Source organism: Phyllostomus hastatus, unplaced genomic scaffold (genome assembly GCF_019186645.2).
Source record: "Phyllostomus hastatus isolate PE091 unplaced genomic scaffold, TTU_PhHast_1.1 phas_contig_86, whole genome shotgun sequence".
In the NCBI taxonomy this organism is placed as follows: Eukaryota; Metazoa; Chordata; class Mammalia; order Chiroptera; family Phyllostomidae; genus Phyllostomus; species Phyllostomus hastatus.
Window position 1 is genome coordinate 30934661 of NW_025333977.1, and position 19761 is coordinate 30954421.

At 38.2% G+C, this 19761-nt stretch overlaps 1 long non-coding RNA gene across 1 annotated transcript in view; it reads left to right on the forward strand.

Moving 5' to 3' along the window:
- Positions 1 to 626: 626 nt before the first annotated feature.
- LOC123826788 overlaps positions 627 to 19761 on the forward strand; it is a 31654-nt gene continuing 12519 nt past the window's right edge. Inside the window, exon 1 of the long non-coding RNA XR_006787129.1 lies at positions 627 to 723. This is a non-coding gene — a long non-coding RNA (uncharacterized LOC123826788). The remainder of the gene's footprint in view (positions 724 to 19761) is intronic.

Sequence of the window (19761 nt, forward strand, 5' to 3'; positions counted from 1 at the left end):
TGAGCGCTCCTTAAATTGGGTTTCAGCAATGAATTGATCTGAAACCTAATTTTTGTTGAGCACATCAGCCTGTCCTGTGGTAGTTGGTGAGTGATCTCAGTGATATGTTGGAAACTACAGACTTAACTGTCAGGAGGATTGGCTTGGCCCTTTATCCTTCAGCAGCAGATAAATAGAGCCCCATTCAGTACGTTCATTGTGTAGGGATTTATTGGAGTTTTATTTATGCAGACTTGGAAGCAGTTGGAGATCATCAACATCTAATACACCCTCTGTCAAATATTTCTCTTCCATTGTTGGGTTATTAAAATATGGGTTGGGAGGTTGGGGGATTCTGTCCTTTTTAAGAAGCAAATACATTTTAAAAATAATCAAAGGGGCATTCTTTATTTGTATTTTTTTTTTTTTTGGTATCCAGGGTACCTCTGAGTAGTAAGTAGATTTTTGATCTCTAGTCCATCCTCAAAACTGAAAATCAATCCTCCATTTCTCCAGGGCTTACCTTTTCATCACTTGAAGACCAGTGGTTATGTGATTGGACCCACTTAGGAAGGTAGAATGATATCAGTTCAAAAGTATTGGATACCTGTGGAGTGCTTTGCAAGATATTGCAGGATTCTGTGGCCTTTGTGCAGAACTACACAGAAGTATTGCTGAGTACTTTGCAATATGAATTCCTACAATCTGCAGGAGTTTGCCACACTTTTCAGGTGATCATACTAGGTAAGTGCTTCATTTTTATCTCAATTGGTTTGATTTTGTGCTTTCATTATATTATTGCATTTAGGTTTTGCATACTTGGGGGTGGGTTTACATTTTTAACTGATCTTTAATCCCATCTCCTCTGATGAGCAGCTGACTCAGCCTAGCTGTACCTTTAATTGATGCTCTCTTCAACTCTGCATGCTAAATTGCAGTTCTACGATCTACCTAAGCAGATAGACAGTTTAATCAATGTACAAGTTACTCTACTTACTTTAAATAAATGCCTTTCTGACTTAGTAAACACCATTAGGGGAAATATAGATGGTTTAAAATAAGGTAAGTGATTTATGTTTCTGCAAATGAAGCTCTTAAGCTCATTTAACTAATGAAATACTTATATGACCTTGGAAAATTTATTTTTATGTAAAGTATGCTTTTGTTTTTATAATTTCATAATTGAACAAGATTGCTTTAAGACTCTTGTTGGTAGCTGTTAAATCTTCTGGTAATATACTAGGGTTCTAAAGTTAAAATGCCAAGATAGCACACTGCTCCCCCGCAATAATGTTTGCTATAACCTAAAATGTATTTATCAAAAGGGAACAGTTTAATGAGTATCACACTTAATGCTTGAGAATTAAAACTCTGTATTTTTTTCGAGATATAAAGTAAAGGGATTGCCAAATAATCACTAAGTTTTATGGATAAGCCTAAAAGCTTTAATTAAACTTTCAGAACTGTCTAACCTTGTAGCCACAAATGAATGCAGACGCTAGGAGAATAAGGTTTATTACACTTCACTTCTCCCCCCCTCCACGAATACCCCCCCCCCCACGCCGCTCGAGTCCAACGAGGTGATAACTTTCTATTTTACTTTTTTGTGCCCAAGTTGTTATAACTAGCTGGTACAGAGTCAGAATTAAAACTCAAGTCTTCTGATTGTTAGCCCAGAGGTCTTTCCACAAGCATGCCTCTCCGGAATGCTCTGCTTCAGCACTGACAGAGAACTGCACAGATCAAACGTGGATATCCAGTCTATTCAATTTTAGAAAGAGAGTAGCACATGCCCTCTTTCCTGACAATGGGTGAGCTTGTGTTTTCACACTGGAGTACCAGAGCGCTTGGTCAATCAGGAGCAATAAAGCTTCAGGGTATTACAATCATTAATTACTAGGGTCTCCTTTCCTGAAAACATTATGAGCTAGATTTTTCCTGGGAATCCCAACTTCAACAGGTTTTCCTCCTGTTTTTATAAATTTACTGATACAGATCAGATAATGGCTGCACATTTCTTACCTCAGAAATATAGTTTTAACTATAGAATTCCTTTAAATGGTGAGAATACTTAGTGAATTTAAACTATTGTTTGATTCAGAAAATAATAATCACACACAAAAAATCCATCTCCAACAGCCGCAGACTCACCACATTCGTCAAAATTCAAGTCACTGAAAAGCTCTCCTTTAAATATCAATACAATCATAATAATAATAATTACCATTTGTTGAATGCCTACTGAGGGGCAGACTGGGTGCTTTACATACATTATATCTTTAATCCTCACGGCTGTCATTCAAAGTCTCCATTATTATCATTATTCTAAAGATAAGGATAAGCAACTGCCCAAGGCCACACAGCTAGTAAGTCCTAGGGCCAAGGCTTGAATCCAGGTCTCTGTTTTTGAAGCCTTTTCATTCCCCCCTCCCCCTAAGCTGGAGTAATGAATGCGTGAAGCTATACTAATCAATGACATGGTGTCTCCATTACTTTAAAACTAATGGGGGTTCTGAAATAATAGCTCCAGGGAAGATGTTACAAAATAGATACTATGATAGAATGTAAAAACTTGACTTCCTTTCCTTCATGGTTTTATCTCAAATCCAATGGCTTTGCCTTCCACAGTCTGGATTTTGCATCATTTGGCCTGCCAGCGTAGAATTGGCTCTTTGGGGTTACTCAGTCTCTTTTCCTTCATCCAAATGTATGCTTTGATGTAGAACCAAAGTCTGAGAATTCCAGCAGCATCTGGTGGCAAAGAAGGAACAGCCCATCACCACCTGTCAGGCAGGCACAGATAGAAGAATGACCACAGCTGAGCCCACGCTGGCTGTTTGTCAACATGCTGCCCTCCCAGGCTGCACTGCCCTGTGGTGACCAGAACCAGACTTCTGTGCAGTGATTCTGCATAGAGCACAGTGTTTTCCACTAACGTTGAATCAGATTTCACAAGCGTGACCAGAATCCTCATGTACCTTCATGCTGTATCCCAGCAGGGGTGAGGTCAGTTGTCAACATTTTGCAGCTTATGAGTGTGCCGCATGGTGGGTGGATGGTTACTGAAGATCATGGCTTCCATACTTGCACTTCCCCAGAACTGCCTCCGGATCTTTGCATGTACTGTTCCCTCTTCCTGGATTGTCCTTCCTTCTACTCTTTACTAGGTTAATGCCAGCACATCTTTCAGGACTTGGCTGAGCATTTGCCTCCTCTGGCCCTCACAGCTGGATGAAGTGATTTCCTATATGTCCCCATAGCAACCTATTGCCTGTTCTTCTTGCTGAGTTATCACTAATACGGAAATGGCATTTTACGTCTTTCTGTCATAGAAGACTAAGATCACTGGAAACAGGCACTTAGAGACAACATTGCAACTAGTTAACATGGACTCTGGAATCAGACAACAACTAGTTTTAAACCCGAACTTTAGCATTTACTTACCTACCTAACTTTGGGTAAGATAGACCTTGAATTAAAGAACCACCTAGAGCTTCAGTTTTCTCCTCATCAAGACTGTGGTAATAATAAAAACTATCTTGTTAAATTTTTTTGAGGATTAACTGCAAATAAAATACTTAAGACATGTTTGGTATATAATACATGTGCAGAAAAAGGCAAGAGATATTCTATTATTGTACTACATTTCCTACCATAATACCCACTTAATAAGTGTATTTGCAAGTCAGATTGTATTAGACAGCTTGAAAAACAACAGAGCATTTGATTAAATTTAAAATGAAATTTCATTGCTGGATGTCACAGGGGTCTCAGGTCATTTGTTGTCTGTTTCTGTACTACTGAGAAAAATTCATAATCGCTTATTTGGTACTAAATCCCTCCACTCAGTATCGACAGCTCTCTGCTTTTTTGCTCTAAATTTGCAGAAAAGGGAAGGTTAAGACCTAATGAAGCTGCAATTGAAGATCAAACCCAAGGTCTAGCCAGGGCCCTAAGGACATATCAATGAGTCCATCATCCTTATGCAAGCTCCAAGAGACAGAATTATGGTTTTCATTCACTGTGGCATTACTAGCATACTGTGTAGGTCTGACATAGTACACACTCAAAAATATGGGTTGAATGAAGTAATAAACACATCTGAAAGGTTTGAATCAGCCAGATTTCTGTTAGGAACCCCTTACCCTGTAATTTACCGGTTTGGTCAAATCTTGAAACATTTTGCTTATGTTTTCACTAGCCATACCCGAAGAGATAAACAGATTACTTCTTATGGCGTTCATATTCATCTTACTCAACTTCCAAAAGATTCCCTCTCGTTCTTTTATTTTTCAGGATTTTGTGAACATGTTTACATTAACCACACTAGTTGTAATTTATAGATTTTGTTGCTGTGTCTCTCTCTCGGCTTTGGCCTCTCTGGGCTGAAATGGCTAAAACATTTAGGCTTGCCCATGCATAGCTTCCCTACACTAACTTCAATGATATGAGTTCAATCCTACACTTACAGAGTGCACTTAATGATACCTGTCCTCTAATGCTAGGCACTGAGCAAAGTGCAGGGAATACGGAAGCTATGTTCTGATCTTACTAAATCTTCTTTGGAATTAGGTAGTGACCCAAACTTCCCTCCAGGTGCAAAGCAGTTTAGGATAAGGTCATAGTTTCCTTGTTTTTTGTTTTGTTTTGTTTGTTTTTCTTAATCACCATCTTGGAGATTCTGGATTTGTCTTGGCCTCTTGAATGCTTCTGTATTGCTTTCTTGCTCTGACACTTCTCCTGTTGCTTGGGAATGTTACTCTTTATCCCCAAAAGCCTGGCAAGGGCAGACAGCATTTTCTCAGGTGTCTCATTGTATTTTTAACCAGCTTGGCTGTGTAGCCTCTGGTTTTCTCTTTCTAAGTCTCCAGGGACCCAGTCCTTGCTTTATTTCTGCATGATGCCATGGAGAGGACTGGGTTTGGAGTCAAAGTACCCAGGTTCCAGTTTCAATTCTGCTGCATCCTTGCTGCATGACCTTTGGCAACACACTTAAACACATTTGTTTCTTTATCTGAAAATGAGGTTAAAACTTCTCATAAAGTTTTCTGGGAGGATTTGAAAATACTACATGGGAAAACACTCTATAAATGCTACAGCACTCATAAATGTAAGTTTTTCATTATCATTGGCAAGGATGTTTAGAAGATTTATGTGGATACACTAGGCTACACAGTCTTCTAGAACCTCAAAGACTTGGACAACCAAAACTGAAATTTCCTAATCTCTCAGTGGGGACTTACAGGTGTGTAGTTTTTAAAATATTAATGGAACTGCCTATGCAAAAGCAATGTCAGTTTCCTGAAGGCAAGAAACTCTTTTCATGAGTTTGTAGTTGGCAATGCAGAAATATTAAAGAAATAATGGGAGACACCTTAATCAACCGTTTTATTTGATCTTTCCCAGCTTGCTGTAGCTGAACTAAGAAAGAATAAAGAATGCTCTCTCACAATAATTCATTTTGTAAATGTGTAATTCAGCCAACATTCCAATCAACAAACATTTATTGGATGTTTGCTTTGTAGGTACTCTGCTATTTATCTAGGTGTGGTTTTCTAGTTATTAAATTAAGAATTTTATATGTATACATATATACATTCAAAAGCATCAAAATCTCAGTCTGTAAAGCAAAAATACAGAGTTAAATATGACTGTTTTTAAAAAATTTTTAAAGTATACTTTACTGATTATGCTATTACAGTTGTCCCATTTTTTCTCTTCCCTTTGTTCCCCTTACAACTTTGAATTTGGAAAAATAAATAAGACATGATCCCTGTCTTTGAGATACTTATAATTTAGTTGGGTAAATAATTCATTATCATGAATTATCATGAATTATTTAATTCATGATAATACAAGCCAGAATAAAATTTAAAAAGTAAAACTCCAAAAGCAATACTATGAGACCATCAAGTAAGTTATTGTGACTAGAGCGCTCAGGAGGTAGGGAAGGATGGTAAGGAGATGCTGAAGAACAATAATTCTTAGAATTAGACAAGACAGGAGAGTAATATAATGTTACATGTCAATTGTATCTCAACAAAAAATAAGAAAACAAATTCATGATAAAAATTCTTGTGTTTTCAAAGGAAAAAAATTCCCATTTTAATAAACTCTTCTTCATTAGAGATTTTTTATCTTATTTTCAAGAAAGAATGGGATTAGTGTGCTGTGACTAGGGTGGCTCAGTTGGTAGGGAGTTGTTTCACAAAGTGAAAGGTGGCAGGTTCGATTCTGGATTGCAGGTTCAGTCCCTGGTTGGGCTCATACAAGAGGCAACCAATGAATGTTTCTCTCTCACATCAGGGTTTCTCTCCTTCTCTTTCTTCCTCTCTTCCCCTTTCTCTAAAAATAAATAAATAAAGTATTTTTAAAAAGAAAGACAGAATAGGATTACTGTGTTCAGAACAGAGTGAGGAAAAACACCTACTCAGAACAAGGTGAAGAAGAACATTCCTGGCTAAGAGTGAGATTTCACCTGGCTGGCTTGAAGGATGAGTTTGGCAGAAGGGTTGGGGCACATTAGGGGAGTGGTGAGAAGGACTGTGTGTGAGACACTCCAAGGTTCATTTATGGAGTGTTCCCTCTGTGCAAAAAGAGAGAGAAATTTTATTCCATGAATGATGGGGGCCTAAAAGAGTTTGGAGGAAGAACTGTGACATCATTCAGGGAAAGAAACCCCGGTAGCAATTTAAAGACTGGATCTAAGAGGCAAGGCAAAATACTCATTGTATGTAATTATGGGAGATGAGGAAGATGAATAGAAATCATCAAGGCCAGAATGAGGAGGTAGTTTGTGGTTCTCAGATTAATGGATCTAGTTGGTGGACCATCATATGCCCATAGGGTGGTCATCATATCAGTACTTGCTTCCTCTGCTTCAATTTCAAACCAGATATGGTGCTTTATATAGAGGCATAGAAAACATAAGCCATTGAAATAGTCTTTTCTTAAATATGCTGACTTTAGAAGAGAAATGTTAAAGTATAAACAATACAAAGATCAAGGAAACTATTTTGAGGAAGTGGGAAGCAACTGACATATAAGTGCATTTGTGTGTGTGTAGCCAATGTTCTTTACTAGGAACAGGCATTGTGAAGATGCCAATGGTAAAAGAACAGGACTCAGTAGATAGGACTCTAGAGAACATTTTCACCTAAATCACCCACAACTGATACTTAATGTGAGTAAAATCTACTTATTTTTAACTTTCTACACTATCATGCATATTAGAGATAGCCTTATCATAAACATATCAGTAAACTGTATTTCTATAACATACATTTAAAATAGCAGTTTAGAGAAATAATTATTTGGGTAATACCAATTAACCACATATTCTTTTAATTGTTTTTGCCTTACTTTTTGGTAAGCATTTCTGTCTTATGAATGAAAATAAATACCTAAAAGAGCTGGCTTGACATAATTGAAATATTTAAATCAAATATCTGATAATTGATTTGTTCAACTATAGGCCTTCAAGTCTAATGGTCAGAAGTGTCTTTCCTTACTTACAACTGTCTATCTTCTACACTTCCACCCCCAGTTCAAACCTTACTTGCTCCAGGAAGCTTGCCCATTGCTCAAAGGCAGCACCAACCTCCCTGTCCTCTGGGTTTCCACACCAAAACTCTAGGCTTTAACCTGACCTTGGGCCACATTTGTTCTTGTGCAGAGAGGAGAAGACACATCAGTTTACAATTAGTTTACTGTTCCAACAATGCCTTGGGTAGATGAACCATACTCAATAATATCATATGTAAGATAGCACAGTCATCGAGAAAGTCAGGCAGTCCACCCAGCATCAAGGCTTGGCAACCCACGGTGGGGGCTTGTAAGTATGCAGTATATATGAAAAGACACTGCACACTTTGTTATATTTTTTATGACAGAGAAGGTTGTAGACATTGATAAATATTATTTTAAAATGTTCCAGTCCCATTCAGCATGACTAACAATGGTTATTATTACTGAATGCACAGAAACAGACCAGAAGAAGGGTGCCCTAGGTGTGCTAATTACTGATTTTGTGATCTTCAGAAAGCCACCTGAACCTCAGTTTTCCTATTTAAGAAATGAACATAATGATGTCTCACTCACAAAGTTGTGAGGGATCCAATAGAACGATATAAATTATAGAAAAGTTCTTTGAAAATAGTACAAAGCTTCATGTGTCAAACCATTACCATTATTAAATGTGATGTCTCTTCAGTGAATAGAAACTTATATTTGGATAAGGAAACTTGAGATAAAATGGTTATAATCTGGGTATGACTGTAATAATGTTTTTTAATATCTTTACAATATTGATAGTCCTCTAAATCTTTAGTTTCTCTTTCTCTACGAGGGATGTCATATATGTTAACTATTTTAAAATATTATAAAATTCATACATAATTGTTTTTAAAGGTATCTTCTGCATAGGAATTTTCTCCCCTAAAATTATAATAGGTTCTTTTTAAACCACAAATGACAAGGTGTTCTCTTTATTGCTCTTTCACATACTGCTCAATTGTAGGAGACAGTGTCTGTGCTAGCAGATTGGAGACTTGCAGCCCCCAGCCGTGAACCTCTTCAGCCCCATTTACCTGTCAGCACCCATTCTCTCGGGGCTGAGTGTTTCCTTTGGTCCTGTCAGGTGGGCCTTGCTCTCCTGGTTATGGCAACCTGGTTTGGCCTCCAAGCCAAGTGCGCTTGGCCCACTCTCAGGTTTTGTCTATTGCTTTATCTGAAAAATGAAAATGGGAAGGAGGGTGGGTACAGTGGGAGTCTGGGGGAGGGTGAAGAGGGAAGATAAGAGACATCAGCAAAGTAATTGTCCCAAATTACACACTGTCTGCTAAACGGCCATGAGGAGGAACTTAAGTGAAAACTGAGCCGGGGTGCCGACAAGCTTCCTGGCTCCCTGGGCGGGGCGGGGCGGGGGGGCAGGGAGGCACCCACTGGCTCTACTACTGCTGGATGGAAACCCTCCCCTAGGGTCCCCAGGCCTTCTTTCTCTGAAGATATATTGTTTGAGGGGCTGTAGATTGATCTTCGGGTATAGAGGAGAGGAACTAGTTTGACAAACTTGTTTTTTCTGCCCTCCAAGAATTAAGGGAAACTGACACCTTTTACATATCTGGGGTACTCAGGCTATCACTGAAAGATACGGTTTTTAAATAATCTGAATTTGCACTAAATTCCCTTAAGCTTCTTTACAAAATATCTCCTATTTTTGTTTCAAGATCACAGTATCTGTCAAAGCTGTGAGTTTCCAGTATGACAAAGGAAAAATGTGATTGGTCTCCACCTGAGTTAATTCTGAGACATGAATTTCAGTTTTGTTTTGTTTTTTTAAAGTGGAACTGCCCAATCCCAGTAAAGTCCCCAATCTGAGAAGGAGTGAGAAATATTGGGGATAGCAGGGACTGTCAGTCCCGGGTCTGAATCTTCACTCAGCCCCTCACTGTCTGTGTAACCCTGTGCTCCAGGCCCCACTTTGCCTTTAAAATGGGCACAATTGTAGTATTAACTTTAAGGATTAGCAAATGTAAAGCCCCAAACCCTGGGTCTTATCTGGATGATAAGAGACATTTAATAAATAATACTTGTTGTTTTAAGAGTGAAACTAGCATACATTCAGTTGGAATAAATATATCACCATCATAAAAATCTCAAATACAATGCATGCATTTTTTTAAAAATATGGAAATCCCATGCAGCCACTGACTTAGAAGAGCTTTGAACACACAGGTCATGCATAATGTCTTTACAACCTGTTTAGCTCTTTTATTTGCTTTAACTGGGGTTTATTTGTGCTTGAATGACAAGAGGGATATATTTGGGCAAATTCGGCATTATGAGAAGCATAGTCCTTTGTTTCAGCTCCCCACTTTGGATTCCTGAGGAGGTCACCCCAGTCAAAACCTCTGACTGCAGCACAAAGCAGGTTCTGATTCTGAAGAAACCGTGCAGTCCCTTTAACCCGCACAGAAACATTTCAAGGGTAACTAGAAAGTACATTAAGAGGATTCAGACGTTCCACGACATACATTTAAAATTCTTCCATTTCCAAATGAGAGCACCATAATATGCAGAAGCAAAGTGCATCAAAAAGCTGAAGGTCCTTTGAGGCAGGCGTTTGGAGAGCTATGTAAGTATTATTTGAAAAATAAACCTCAAAGAAGGATCAGGAGAAGAAAGCATGTAAGTGTGGGGCACAGAGGCTGAGGCTCTGCATTCGCAAATGAGACTGCAATAGGAACTTGACCTGTTCAGGTAATTTTACCAAATCCTAAACCCCACGCAGTGTTCCCAGTTACCCAATTCTCTTACTAAATGTCTGTAAAAGCATGCTTACCTCCACACAATGCAAACACCAAAGAGCCATGAACCTGCTTTCTGCCTGCCTGGGCTGCAAATGGAGAGTTAGGAGCTAACTGCAGGCATTGCTCTAACGGGGCCTTCTGCAGAAAGACCTATGGACTCATTCTGTTCACTCAGAAACTAAAACACCAGCAAGATTGAAGCTGAATCAGTAGTAGCAACACTGCAGAGCTGCAAGTGGAAGAAAGACAATATTTGGACAATAGTTATTATTCAGGAGAGTCCATTCTGAACCAAGCACCACTTGAGCTTATTATTATTTTGATTTTTGCAATAACTCTGTAAGCATACATCTAGAACTATTTCCCTTTTATAGATAAGGAAACCGAGGTTCAGTGGTTTAAGTGACTCACACAAAATCACAGCTAGTCAGTGGTGAAGATTCAATTTGAACTAAATTTTGCTTGGCTACAGAGTCTCTGTTTAGTCTATGGGTGTAAGAATATAATAGCAAGAGAAAAACAAAATAAAATGCCTGATCAGAGGTTTTTGCCTCTGACATCAAGAGTCTTCTTTGCATTTTAAGGCTCAACTGGCCTAAAAGATGCCTCTGACTTTAAAGAGATACTTAAATGGGTCTCATCATTTTTTCGCCATTTTTTTTTGATACCCTCCTCTCTTTGGAATATACTTGAAAGGCAGTATAATCTACCATCCCTTCACCTTCCTCTGTAAGTGCTATTTTTAAAATACCTAATCTTTTTCTTAGAGCTACTTTCTTTAGTTAAGTCCAGAACTAAGTAAGGTAGGGTATAGGCTAAGCCATTATAACAAAGTATTAATGATAAACAATGACATAAATAAGGTAAGACAGTGGTTCGTGCTTGGCGGGCAGCTCAGGCATCCTCAATACCAATTTCCAAGGTTGTTCACCACTTTCCAGCCAGGAGAAAGAATGAGAGGGAAATGCATGGCAAGTGGGTTCATTTTTGAGAAGATGACTCAGAGAGGCACACATCACTTCAATTGTCATCCCATTGGCTCAAATGGAGCCTCAGGGACATACTTCATTGCAAGGGAGTCTGGGAATGCAAACTCCCAGTTGGGCAGTCAAGTTCTTAGCTCAAACTCAAGTTCTCTATTACTAAAGGGAAAAAGGAGGAGAATGAACATTGTGGACAAGTAGCTGACTCTGCTACCATCTGTTTCTAGTCTGGTCACCAGTCCAGTTCTGACTGAGTGATGGAAGTATTAAGAGCCAAGCCTTAAATCCTTGACTTCTAAACAGTGAGCTCAATGCCTGGAATTATAAAACAATAAGCAAATAAAACTAAAACCATCTGAGGATCAAGTTTGTGGGCCCTTCACTGGCAAAATTTCCTGGTCAGGCTTGCATCAGTTGCCAGTTAATAAAAGAATAGTTATTAGGGAGAGTTGTTTATAAAGAGCTGTGCCAAACATATTTTTCCCCACTTAGATAAATAATATATTGATGTAAACGTTTATGTCATGAATTGGGGGTTGGCTAAAAATTATAGAATAAATAAATATATGGAAGAGCTCCTGTGCAATTTTGTATTTTAATAGATGAGGAAACTGAAGTCATGAAATGATTTCTAATTTGAGAAGCTGACTAATGGAAAAGTATTTATGAAAATGTTGATTTTCAGTGGTGTCTACTCAGTACTAACAGACTAAAAGAATGAATGAATGAATGTTTGACTGAATATTAAAAATGAAAGGGAGAGTAAGAAGCCACTGAGAAGATTGGAAGGAAACAAAGAAATTGTCATTGACAGGTGAACAGATAGATGGCAGATCTAAGAGGTCATGTGACAGTCATATGTAAATTTCATGAAATTTAAGCTTTAAATGGGCCACCCTGAACTAGATATTTACACTTAATTTTCCCCAGGAACTGTTTTGGTTTTGCCTATAAACACATTATGATGAGAGCAAATAGATTGCCCGTGCTGCAGCTCTGCTTATTCCAGAATTCAGTCAGGTTCGGTCAGATACCTTGGAAATCATCAGCAGTCTTCAAAAGAAACCTAGCAAAACTGTTTGAAAATGTATTTTTCTATTATTAAGACAGGGCTCTGTCTTGCTGAGCTGTTTTTTCCTGTACCTCGACAAGTATTTCATGAGTCACCTTTGCTCAGCCTGACAGTGGAACAGTTCAGAAGGTCACAGCCTTCTTCCTGGCTCAAAACCCTGTACATTACGGCAACGAGGGGCATTGTTTCATTGGAAAAAAGCTAATTAGGTTAAGAGATACGTTAATGAGCTCTGCAGTGGTATCTACACAGTAAATAGAGAAGAAGAGAAAGGATAATAAGGAAAAGAAAGCCAAAATACATAATGAAAGCCTCAGGACAGTGAGTTTTTACACATAAAACTATCTGAAGAAAACCAGAAAGAAAAATTAATTTGCTTCTTCAGTCCTTAGAACAGATTCCCAACCTTGGCTTTGTGGCACTCCAGGACGTCCCCAATTATCTCAACGAATGTCATGAAATGTCCCAAAGAATTCTCAAAATGAAATTAGTTTTATTTCATTTAAAAATAGATGGCCGGTAGCTCTTTCAAGAGTACAGGAAACAAATGAGCAATTGGCCACCACCAGCTCAGAAGGTTCCCAAGCACTAGGTTAGGGCTGATGAAGGCTTCACGGACATTTTGGAATGGAAAAATTTGATATTTATCTAGACATTTTTAACCCCCAATCCCTTGATTTTAAAAAATAGAAGAAGAATATCATTGTTGAGATTTACTTTACAAATTTACCATAGTGGGGGTTGTGGTAAGGGTGGGTGAGAGGTGAAGTGGGAAATATGGGTCCTGCCTTGGAAGGAATCTGGGTTGGCCACTTAACTGTAAAAATCTCAGCTTCTTCTGCATAATGGGGATAACAGTAAGTACCAACTCCTTAGAGGTACTGCAACAAGAAATGAAATAATGTATGCATAGGTGGCAAATGCAAGGCCCGGGGCTCGAATCCGGCCCTCCACCTTATTTTTTTCAGCCCAGCACCTTGTTTCTACCTGGCGGCAGTGCTGAGCCCTCACTTAACTGTTAAGGAGTAGTTACATTTATACAGCCCTAAAATTACATTTGGCCCTTTGAAGACAACCATGAGGCTGATGCGGCCCCTGGTGAAAATGGGTTTGACACCCCTGATTGTAAAGCATACAGTAATGTGGAAAAGTATAAGCCTGGCTGAACTGTTTTCTGCTCATTTCCCACTAGTGCATCTGGGATAGCAGCCTCCTCACACCTCAGAGATATTTCTACCGCACTTTTAAAAAAGTGGAGAAGCCAGCAATCTCCAAATACGTATATGCAGAGACTCAGGCAGGAACAGAGAGAGAGAGAGAGAGAGAGAGAGAGAGAGAGAGAGAGAGAGAGAGAAGTGCTCTTTCTCTTGGACAGGAGATTCTTAGAACATGAGAGTATTGGAAGGCCAATTTTATTCAACTCCATCTCCTAAAGAATAAGGAACAATCTTACTCATCTCCCTCCCTTAAAAAACAAGGAATCTGAGCCCAGGAAACAGAAGGTGGCTTATCTGCAACCACAGGCAAGTTAGGAACCATGGTTTCCCATTCAGCCATACTGCTGTCCTCTGCCTTGCTCGATGTGCAAAACTCAGAATTAGGGAAAGAATTGAATTTTACCAGCCTGAGCAGATGTCCCTGCTTTGATTTTCACTATGATAGACAGGTTTCTTTCAGCCTTTATTTGAAATCTGACTCCCCTGAGTAACCCTTTATCAGTATATAGAACTGAAGTAACGACAGAAACTGAGAAAATCTAAGGTGCTATTTTGCAAGACTAGTAAACTATTTGCTTAGAAAAATTAGTATAGTTATACTTTGCGTTATTTTATAAACTTTTGCCAAAGCAATCTGTTTTAGAATTATTTAAGTGCCATAAATATTGACCTCTCTACCCCTCCCCATAGTGTCATAGAATCTCAGGATTCTAAAAGGTCATTTAGTTCAACCTGTGACCCAAAGCAAAAACCCCTACTCCAGCATTCCAGCCAGCCATCCTCTGCTCAGCCACACTCAGTAAAGGTAATGCCTGAACATATCCCCATGTCTAATAGAAAAGAATGCACAGAAAAAAGGCTCAGAAACAGAAGGCATGCACGTGCACCTTGCCACATCAGGGTCCACTGGGTCACAAAAATAACCCTCCCACTGGAAGTCTCCACACCAGGCATCAGCCTTGAGGATGTCCCCTCCCAAATGCTGTTTACATGTCAGACTAGAGGCCATGCTCGTGGTGGAGTTTTAGCTGTGTTCGGCGCAAACACAGCAGTGTGGGCAAAACACATGACAAAACAGAGGAGAGTGCAAACAAACAGAGTTGGCTGCACATTTCTGGGTAAAACGCCTCAGGTATGGAAGTGCCTGAGAGGTTAAAAGGTCATGTCAGCCACTTTTGTCCACTCCCCTCAAAAGGGTAATTGTGACAGGGGTTGGGGTGAATTCACATTTCGAGGAAAAAGCTGTCACAGGACTGAGTGTACAGTCTGTGCTGATCAAGAGATAGCTGAGAAGTCCAAATTGCTCAAATTAAATATTTGATTAAATTCATCATCTTACTATGCCATGGTCATAAATGTGACCCAAAAACGTTACTCTTGGGTGTCACTGAAGAGCCTCCTGAAGATCTAGCAGCTTGATCGTCCTGCAGTGGGTGGGTAAGGGAGATATTAAGGATTCATAACCAAAGGGAGTACTCATGTTTCTACTATGAACCCCTTGAACACTGGGAAATTATATTTTTGTTAGTTCATTTACCCTTCAACATTCTAAATTATGTTTGAATTTTAGTAAGACCTTAAGGAGTAGTGTTGCAATGTTTTGGGGTTCATAATTTACAATGCACAATAAAGTCCAGTTATGACAATCCTAATTATGTGCTTGGTGCTACCATATAAGTTAAAATGGTCTCTGCTCTCAAAGACTGTGAAAAAGGTAGAAATGAAGAAGAGCTAAAAATAAAATTACTTCTCTTCCTTTTTTTATGTTAAAAATCATAAACTTGTAAGTAGATTTTAAGTGCACTTGCCATACTTCTTTGGACACACAAACAGAATGTATTATATTAACTGCTTTCATTTGTATTTAAGCAAGAAAGTAGACTTGGATTTAAAATGTGGCTTTAATGTTTACTTCCTGTGATTCTGAACAAGCTCTTTGACATCTCTGATTCTGTAACATGGAGTTGGAAACATTGACCTTGGGAGCTTGCGGGGCTCTGCTGCGCGTGCAGTGCCTAGCATTGTGTCACACAGAGTAGGTGTTTGATAGATGGTAACTATTAGAGCTTACTTAGAGTTCTGAAACATACAATCTAAAGTACAAAACATTTAGGCAATATTTTAAATAACTTTTGGTCATAAAAATCTGTCCATAGATAATTTTCTAATGTCTTTTATGTTACCATTTTATATTTTTTAATTATGAAAACATACAGAAGGACATAGATAACATACAAATGTTATGAAACCTATAAAACATGTGAACCAACCATCCCATTTAGAAGATTAAAGCATCTCCAATAGTATGAAATCTTTTCTGACAGTTCTTAAGAATCAATAGTTAGTATAATGTTTTTATTTTATTACTAAAATTCATATTTCCCAGAATCACAGATAATTGTTTTGTGAGAATGGTAAAAGTGGCAGGAAGGGTGGGATACTTTGACATGAGGTAGAGGACTCTAAGGATAGAGTATTTCTTTATTTAATATTAATATTTAAATATGCCCTGGATATCATTTTATTGGGTGTTTAGGCTGAACTCCCATTGTCTCTGTGAGAATCATTTTGCTTAATGGTTTTATAAACTACAATAAGATTGCAATTTATTAGCACTTTGTAAATTTAAGTACACCAGGGAAAATTGCCTTATTTAGCATTCTTAGTTACCTGAAAGACACAATGTTAAAAACTAATATTGTTATAGAAGGCTGACATTAATGATTGGTTATGCTTACCTCAAGAGCCCAATGATCTTTGATGAATAAAATTCTCTTCTGAAGAGGAAGTAAGAACATATTTTAGAGAGTAAACAACAGTTGACAGAGGACTCTTTCCCTGTCTAGTAGCCCAAAATGACCATCATAATCACCAATTAATGTCTATACAAGTATCTGTCACAGAAGATAGCTACAGGTAATAACAGACTTACTATGTTCAAGAAAAAAACATTTCCTGCCAATTGTACACAAAATAAGCTTTTCATATAGGGTCAACAAATGCTAAAATGAAAAAAAAAGAAGTAAAAAATGATGAAGATAGGAGCATTGGAAAAGAGGCTTATAGTCTATTTGATTTTAATGTTAAGATATGCAGAGAAACAGTTTTGAGTGTAATGTAAAGTATGTGTTTGCTTTTTGGCTACCAATAGTGGCTGCTAATTAAAAATTCTATATTTAATATGTCCTCCTGTCTTCCTTGAAAACTTCCCTGAAAAATTTTTTTGTTTTGGTTTTGCTTTGCTTTGTTTTTTTACAATTTTAACATACTCACAGATATGGATAATATATTCTTTCTTAAAGCATAAGCTCAGGGACAATAAAAGTGATATGTTCTGTGCAGTCATGTCAATGCCTGAGCAGCAGTGATAATCGGATGGTCTAATCATGCAGTTGGGAATATTATCATCAAAAGGGGTTCCTTATGGAAATCAGTGCTCCTGAAGGGTAAGGAGCTGCACACCAATGGGTGCACTATTTGTGTTTTTTTGTCTTAAGCACTAGTCATTTTATTGTTTTGATTAGGAGATGGAGATGTTGTTAAAGAAAGATCTTAACAGCAGATAGAGAAATCATTTTGCTTTCAGTTTTTCTTAGAACTCCTTCATGTACTGCTTCTCAGGGCCATCCCCCTACACCCCACCCCAACACACACACACACACACACACACACACACACACACACACACACACACGCTTGTCTGTAGTCTGGCCTTCACTGCCTTGGGGCTTCTGGGACAGCGTGATACCCTGAAGAGTGTGTGAAATTGAAGACAAACATTTTTACTAGGAGTTTACAGTCTTAACAAAGTAAACTGTGAACCCTCCAGGTGTCCTTGACGGTAGGAACAAAGGCCTGTGGTGCAGCAGAAAGGGAGCTGGGTTTTGAATTAGAAGGAGTTGTGTTTGAATTCCTGCTCCAAGTTCATGAACTGGGTGAACTTGGGCAATCACTTTCTCTCTCAGACTCTAGGTTTCATTAGGAGTCAAATGGGGGAGCCAGACCAAATTACCTCTAAAAGTCTTTATTCAGTGCTAGGAGTCTATGATTCTAATGTTTGCTCTACCTTTTATAGTTTATTAGTTACTTTCCCATAATTAAAAAAAAGTCTTAAGTGTCTAGAAACCAAAGAAGGTAATCACATTTCAAACAGTCATTATTGCTTTGGGTGATTTTTTCCCTCCTTATTTTTAATAATTAACAGTTACTTTTAAAAACAAATGAACAAAAAAAATAAGACACACATTGCCTTTAGATTTCTCCTTTCAAGAAGCCAAACGATGATCGTAGTGTTTTAGTGCCCCTTCAGAGCAAAGGAATTTTTACTTTCTTATTACTCTAAGATAATACATTTTTCAAATATTTAATTAAAAATCCTTCTAAGCCATAGAGGTTTTGTACATGAAACATTATGAATTATGAAATTTTATATTATGCATTTCAGTTTACAAACCATGTTTATGTGCAGGATCACATTGCCTTACCCAGCACCCAACCCACTCTATTAGGAAGGCAAGGGAGGGACTAATCACTCCCTCTGACTGGCGCGGAAATGAGGCACAGAGAAGCTGTTACTTGGCCAAGGCTTCATGGAGATCTGCAGAGCCAGGACCTGAGTGCAGGTATCTCTTAGCATTGGGTCTCATGTGAGTGTTAACATAATGAAACTAAAATTATTTCTTTCCAGGCTACTATATATGTCAAGTGCCATTTCACCTGAACCAAGTCAAGAAGTTTATTTCATTTCTAGTTTGAAGCTTAGGTTCCTTGAGTCTATAAAGTGGTTCAAGAACTGATCATCCTTCAAGTTGAAAGATTAGTATATCAATTCAAAGGTTGCAAATGGCCTTTGATGAATAGTACAGAACCCACAAAAATAAGTCATAGAGGGAAAAAAGGAAAAGGATAAATAGAATTTTCGAGCCATTGTCTCCTGGTTGAAGAACTTAGATATTAAATGTGAGGGGAAATGAACTTGGACTTTGGAGTTGGACAGGCCTGGGCTGAAACCTTCACTCCTACACATTTGGTGATACATTCATCAGAGGTTCTGTTTAGTCATATACTAAAATGATGTTAACATGATTGTTAAACTTGCAAGGTTTCTGTACACATTAGAAATAATTCTATAAAACACCTGTTATGCAGTGCTTGACCAAATAAGCACTTCACAATCAGTGGATATTATTAATAGGATTTATTTTCTTACAAAAAACTGTTGTTGGGTCTGTTTTGTGACACATTGTACTATTTAGTGCAAGAAAAATTAATGTAAGGATAAGGGGAGTTCTATTAATGGGAGGGTAATTGAACTAGATATCTAATGAGATCCTTGCAACTCTGAGCTCCTATTGTTATAATTTGTATTTTCCAATGTGCTCTACCTATTAGAGATCTTGGTTATGGTAGTGAAATAGATACTATTGTCAATACATGTGATCTGTTTTATATATATATAATATATATAATATATATTATACATATATAAATATACACACACACAGGGTGTGGCACAAATAATACCCCTTATTATTACAAATCATAAACATGTGATTCTGTAACATAACAACATCACACTCAAGCACATTATATGACATTTTAGCTGAAATGTTCAAATTGCTGTCTATCTCATGCAAGACATTCATTTGCCCTACCAACCATACTCAAGCAAGCCTTACCTCTGAGGGACTTTGTGTGTGTATATACACATGCGCGCGCGCGCGCACACACACACACACACACACACACACACATATATATATATGTATGGCAGATGACTTTCAAAATAGAACCTGCTTACATGCACAAAGGAAAATGCTATTTTCAGTAAAAACAGTACCAGAAGGTGACCTGCACTGATAACAAAAGTAATAGTAGCAATAATAGCAGCAGTCATTTCTAAAGCATCTACTGTACTTCAGACAATGTAAGGCATGATAGGGAAACTTGATGGTATCCTCAGGACACTGGGAATCATGGTCCCCTGATGGTGCCAGGAAGGGGTAAGACATGCTATGCACTGTGTCTGTGCAGCTGAAGATGCCCCCAAAAGACTGCAAAGCTTTTCTGGGTGCATCAGCAGGTATGTCAAGGAAAAATATGTTGTGATTGGCATCATAGGGCAAGAATCTATCTTTCATTAGTCCTGGGTGACTTTGCACAAGTCACAATCTTTCTAGCCTTCACTTTTCCTCAATGAT